The following is a 7,090-nucleotide window of genomic DNA, read 5'->3' on the forward strand; positions in this document are numbered from 1 at the left end:
CACCTATGTACAGTATACTCTTGTATACTAGGGAGAGATATTTGAAGTAGAGAATTACTTACAGTAGGTGTGCACCTACGCAAAAGTATTGTCCTCTCTGTCCCTCTACATTTATGCCATTATCAGCTTCTATGTAAGCTTGAAATCCATAGGTTGGACTAAGTTAGAGTGAGTCTGTTCTATACACTGTAATATTTCACACTAGGATATTTGTGCACCCACAGTTCACCTCTATAATAAGGGAACTATGATACTGGCTTTGGCCAGCATTTAATTGCACTAAATCACAACAGCATACATTGGCGACACACTTTATTCGAGCTCGGCTAGTCCCACGAATTCGGGTATACCCGGGTGTATTGAGGTTTGTGACTGTTTTCTGCCAGAGTGCATTGAGGTATTTTCCAGGCAAGGATTGAAGCATTTTTTTCCCGCTGGCTGCAATACTGCACAGTATATATTTATATACTGCATTACAATTCATGAATTTATGCCATCTGGTAGACACGCGAAGCATTGCAGCCTATTAAATCCTAATCATTATCATTTAACAGATCAGCCGCCCGTCAGCCAGGCATGAACCCAGGCTGGGAAGGCAAACGCAACGGGGCTTGTCAGAGGTGAGGAGCGGCGCATTCCAGGTATCTGCCAGGTACATACTGGGTATTTGCTCGAATAAAGTGTGTCGGTGCAGTATGCTTTATTTAACCCCATCAGGGCCTTTTCACATATTTTACAAGTCCATAGGACAATAAGAAATTACACATATTCAGTGTAGATACTGTACCTGCAAATTGGTTGTGCCGTGACGTGGCTGCAGGCTTATAACGCTTTGGCAAAAGGGTTTAACTAAATGACACTTTCTCATGAAATCACTAGTATATTTTAGCCCACATTGTTAGGAGCGAAGGAATTGTTCTTTTTGTTTTCCATATATGTAAATCCTATCCTTTTACCAGCAGCATACTTCTAAAGAGAGGAGCGTGGTAATATGTACAGTCTTCCAAGATAGTACTGCTGCTTTAACATTGCCAGTGCAGTCACAGAGCAATGTCATTTATGGCTACAAATTGTGGTCAAAATGTGCTGTAACTGCAGAGTATTAAACTCATCACTGCTTCACAGAGAAACTCTGGCACTGATTAGTTTCTAGCATGAACACTGCCCACTTCTTGACTAGTGGCAGAGATAGTGATACCACAGCATGGCACCATAAACTTAATGCAGCACCTCAGTTCCCTAGGGACTAGCCAGAGGACAATGATAAAGACCATCAAAATACTAGTTAGTGTTGCTGCACATGTCTTGTAACCACGTGGCCTGATTGGTAATGTTAAATAGTGCCTCCAATAAGCAATCAGAACATGGATAAGTGGAGCCCCTGTTCAGTGTGCACTGAAGAATCATCATGTTTATCATGGCGTTTATGTTTGACTCCTGAAGTGTGGGAGTTGTAATATCACTGTGTCACCGATTCGAGCCATTTATTAGAAAGTATGTCATTTACGGCTTTGAATATTACCTAGAATATTATCTGAGGTATGTTGTGGGAAACCCTGCATTTTTGTTTAAATATCAATTGCTTCTTAAAATGCAGTCCTGTTGCAAGGGGCGCACTTTGCCAACCCAATAAGTTCGTGAATATTGCAAAGTTCGTTCTGGTCCGTTGGGGTTCGTTAGATAACCCCCAGCACTTACGAAATCCTGAAGCAGAGTTCTGTCCTTGGTTCCGTTGTAATTAACTTGTTGCGTTCAGGAATCGTTGCTGCTGCTCTCAACCGCTTGTAGAAGCAAAGTGGAAATTCGTTCACATTGTAGAACAAAGATGAAAAGACAACGGGGATAGCTCGGGGGGCATGTATATAAGGTCTGAGATCATATCTCCAACATACCCACCCAATCCCTCTCGTGGGAATTTTCCCATTTACCAATCCCCAACTTGCCCACAGTTTGCAGAGTGGGCACTATAGGGATTTCCGGTTAATACAGCGCCTGTGCGACATTGACACCTTGTCTGCTTAACATATGTACACTCCCATTTTTACCTGGCGTCTCCCAGGCTGGAAGTGGGACTCAGGTGTGAACTATCCCAGATGGCCAACAGGATCTCCCATTCAGCGGGCATCCCGGCTAATTCACACATCCTGGCTCTGGGGCTTTCATATGCAACACTTCCCTAGACTCACAGGCTCTGCCTCAACAGGGGGTCTATGAAGTCTGCATAGGAAAGTGCCCCAGGTCATGGGTGTTAAAACATTTGGTCCCTGGGTCCATTACAATGATAGTAGAAAAAAACTCATCCTGCCTGTACATTTAAAACTGCAGCTAAAAATACACTTTATTAAAAATACATATTTTACTTGTCCTTGTGGGGAATCGGGTAACGCATCCCTTGCGGCGCGCTCCCTCCTTACTTACCTATAGTACTGCAGCGGCAGCTGCTGAAGATCCGCTCCCCCTGATGCGCGCATTACCGCTCCTGTTACAGAGCGCGCGAGCACCTGCTCCTATGCACGGTCACCGAGCATAGCTCCGCCCCTCGGACGCACCGCACCTCCGCTTTTTCACAGGCTGGAGACCAGACTACCAGCACAGACAGTCGCTTCTGTGTCAAATCAGTCAGAGGGTCAGTCCCACTAATGGGCTGTGAGGTAACCTACCTACAGTAACTAGGGGTCCCTAGAGAAATCAGATGCATGCCACACACCCTGTGCCCTAGAGGCAATACCTCTGCCCTCTCTACTGAACACTGAGTGGGTATAATAGCAAGCCCTGTCTCCCTAACCCTGGCTAGCACTGCTGCTACCTGTCCTGGATACAAACTCCAGATCTGCCTAAAGTCAACTATCTTCTCCCTGTATGCCCCTACATACCTCTGCACTCTCTCTAGTGCCCTCCTGACCAGGCAGTGGGAGGTAGCCAGAGCATTCCTCATCCTGAATGGCACCCTGAAAAACTCACAGAGGCCATTCTGAAGACTGACACCCCCTTTGCCTTCCTCTCTACACTGTCTTCCACCTCTGCTGATACTCCATAGGTATTCTTATGCAGAGGATGCAGATCACCTGGAAGCACAAGCTGATCTGTACTATGTGCCCTGCCCAGCTTGCCTGGGAACAGAACCCTAGGCTGCTCTACCCTAGCCCTAGTTTCTGCCCCTCCATCACCATGTGAGTTGATTGGATTTTGCTTGTTTTTATAAATACTCTATGTACAGTCTGCACTATGTCCGGTTCATTTTATTTCTAAAGGGCCGCTGGTTAAAGTGTACCAGAGCGCTACAGTGTACCTGACTAGCAGTGCGGTTCCTATCCTACCATTTGGCCTCATCCCATGGGTTAAAGATACCTTTATATGTCTGCATACCTCTCACGTTTGTGAGTATTCTGAGCACTTAACTAAAGCCATTTATCACACAGAATTCACACAATACTGCACCATAAGTTTGTTGTCTTCTTTTATTTTCCACATGATTTGCGCTTCTTGATGATTTTCACCCTTCACTTGTCTACGAGGATTGAAAGAGCAGTCCTGCATCAAGTCACAGCAGCATTGAATACACGTGCTTGTATAAGTATCACTGTTTATTTTCTTATTTATTATAACACTGTGGGTTTATTTGATGTTGATTTAAACCACATACACTGAGCGCCACATTTTGATAAGTTTATACACAATTTGCCTTTCTCTTTTTATCAAGGCTGCACCTGTTAGTATCACAGTAATCACAAATGGCCAGTTCTAATGTGTTTCAGAACAGAACTAATAGAAATTTAAATTTGGACACTTATTTCAAAGATGCCAACCTCTCTTTTAGAGAAGATCAGGACAAGATTAACACCACCTGTATTAAACTTGAGCGTACATTAATACGAGATACTAAAAAGTGGCTTGACTTATTGTTTTTGAAAAAATATGTAGAATATAAAATTATACCCAGAGGACTTAGAGTCCAAAAAAATCCATCAATGGATTTAAGCGATGAGGATTTTATAACTAAATGGAATAGTGCTCAAGATGAATGTTCTTTTAATTTGATTAAGATCATTATGACACAGCAAGAGAAACATTTAAAAGTACTAGACAAAGAAATAGAGGACCTAAGATTAGAATTAGGCTCCTTAGACAGTATTAAAGATTTTACAGAAAGAGATGCCAAAATGCAAAAAAACATAGATGTTTTTTAAAAAGAGGTAATTGAAATCAAATTGCAAAAGTTTAGGAGGGATCAGGATGATTATGAAAAAGGGATTGAAAGGACCTGGAATAAAAACTCCAAAAAGGGCCTTAAATCACAACCTAGTCCTGATCCCAAAGATAATAAACCTATATCTACCTCCACAATGGATACTTCATATAGGGGGAGGTTTAGTGACAATTACCCCAAAACACATGCTGGTTTCTTACCCCAGATTTTAACTAAAAAAGTACAAGTTAAAAATCCTCCAAAAGTAGGAAAGGCTAAAGAAAAAACCAAACACTTGGAGATTAGTGATATCATGGACATCTCTAATAAAGAGAACCCAATCACTGAACAAAAGAAAGAACAGCCCCTTTTTTTGGAACAAAGGGGGTGCATGAGTTCATGGGAAACCAGGAACCCATTTCACCCCCTGACAACTCCAAATACAAACAAAAAACAAAACAAAAGACGCATGTCAGAGGGAGACGAGGGGGTAGACTACGGGAAAACAAGAAAAATGTATTAAGCATACAAAATAAAAATATTTTTAATTTAAGCACCAAAACTCTTACTGAATGTCAAATTAAAGTTATAGGGAAGGGACTTACTTTTGCTCCCACTATTGGACCAAATAAATTTGGTCTTTATGTAGATGCACAAAAATTTATGAGGTCTCTCACACTAAAGAGATTCTTTTTAGGGAAAGAAGCAGAAACCAGAAATTGGACAAACACATGTAGGGATAGTATAGAAAGACCTTCTACCTCAAAGTCATTGACAACAGACTTTGTTCATTCTAAATTTAAGCCCAAATCCACTTTTTTTCCTAAATTTGCCAAAGGAAATCATTTGGATGTATTCTTTCAGTTGGTGACCAAAGATTTAGAGGCCCTAACCACTAATAAGACAAAACAACACTCTAATCTAACGAAAGAGGAAAAAATAGCACTAGAGGAATTGTCATTGGATAAAACAATAGTTATAAAACCTGCCGACAAGGGAGGAGGTGTGGTTATCATGGATCACTAATATTACATGAATGAATCCAATAGGATTTTGGGGGATACTGACACATATCAGAGACTAAAATCCAACCCCACATCCATTTTTAAAAAAGAATTACAATCTCTCCTAGAAGATGGTAGAAGACGGGGAATACTGGAAGATCAAGAGTTCCAATTTTTAAATATAGAGGACCCAGTGTTCCCCGTCTTCTACTTCTTACCAAAAATTCATAAGAATTCTACACATCCACCTGGGAGACCAATTATCTCCGGTATAGGGTCTCTGACAGCCAATGTATCGGAATATTTGGACAGCTTTTTACAGAATATTGTTAAGAAGCAAAAATCCTATTTAAAGGATACAACAGATGTAATTCTAGCTCTTAGAGATATCCAATAGCAAGAACACTACCTATTGGTCACAACTGATGTTACAGCACTATATACATCAATTAGACACAAAGATGGATGTAGAGCTGTTAAGTATTTCCTAGAACAGGAAGGTACTATTCCAAAAGTTCAAATTGATTTTTTGATAACTTGAATTTGTCCTGAAGAAGAACTTTTTCTGGTTTTGTGAAGAGTTCTATTTGCAGCTGTGTGGGACCGCCATGGGGACCAAATTTGCGCCCAGCTATGCCAATCTGTTGATGGCCATGTGGGAAGATCACTACATATGGTCTTGGATAGGTCTGGACGCAAATCTGATCACATGGCGGCGCTATATAGATGACATCATCTTTATATGGAAGGGTACATCAGAGGACTAGATCTATTCCTCCTGTACCTCAACAATAATGAATTGAATCTTAAATTCACATCTTCCATAAGTTCCTCCAGTATAAATTTCTTGGATCTTACCATATATCTGGAGGGTAATAGCATCAAAACAAAAAACTTCTTTAAAGAAGTTGATGCAAATAATTATATTTTGCAATCCAGCTGTCATTTAAACAAGTGGATTGCAAACATACCCTACGGACAATACCGTAGAATTAAAAGAAATTGTTCTGACAATACAATATTCAAAGAACAATCTATGGTATTGACCAAGAAGTTTGCTGAGAGAAAATATAAGGATGATGTAGTTAGAAAAGCTTGGTTTAGGGCAACAAATACACCAAGGGAAACCATGCTTATCCCCACAGCCAACAATGCACCAAGTGATGTGATACATGTACCATTCATCACGCAGTACAATAGGGATGCACATAAGATTAACAACATTCTGAATTCCCATTGGTCTGTTTTAAAAAATGACCCTATTCTAGGCCAACACTTACCTAAAAGAGTTAAAATGGTGTATAAAAAAACTCCCAACATTAAAAGCATTGTAGCCCCCAGTGCCCTTAGAAAGGGTCCTGTACATACTCACTCCGGTTGGCTAGATCCCCCTAAGGGATTCTATACCTGTAGAATGTGCACTTCATGTAAGTTCAGCTCTAAGGATACTAATAGTTTTCAATCACATGTGACGCATAAAAAATACAACATTCAACAACATTTGAATTGTAGATCAAATTTTGTCATATATCTTATAGAATGCACATGTGGGTTACAGTATATTGGCAAAACTATCCGCCCCCTTAGAACTAGAATATTAGAACACATTAGCAATATCAAAAGGAAATTAACAACACACAGTGTTTCTAATCACTTTTTATTGATGCACAATTCAGACCCTAAAGGGTTAACATTCAAAGCGATTGAGCAAGTTATGCCCCATTGGAGAGGTGGCAATAGGAATACAGCCCTTCTTAAAAGGGAATCATTTTGGATGTTTGAGCTAAATACATTAGCACTCTCAGGTTTAAATTTGGATTTTGATCTTAAACCATTTTTATAACATATATAAACATCAGTATTATTATGGTTTCTGTCTCATCCATTAATTATGTTTCAT

The sequence above is a fragment of the Ascaphus truei genome, chromosome 2, assembly GCF_040206685.1.
Source record: "Ascaphus truei isolate aAscTru1 chromosome 2, aAscTru1.hap1, whole genome shotgun sequence".
In the NCBI taxonomy this organism is placed as follows: Eukaryota; Metazoa; Chordata; class Amphibia; order Anura; family Ascaphidae; genus Ascaphus; species Ascaphus truei.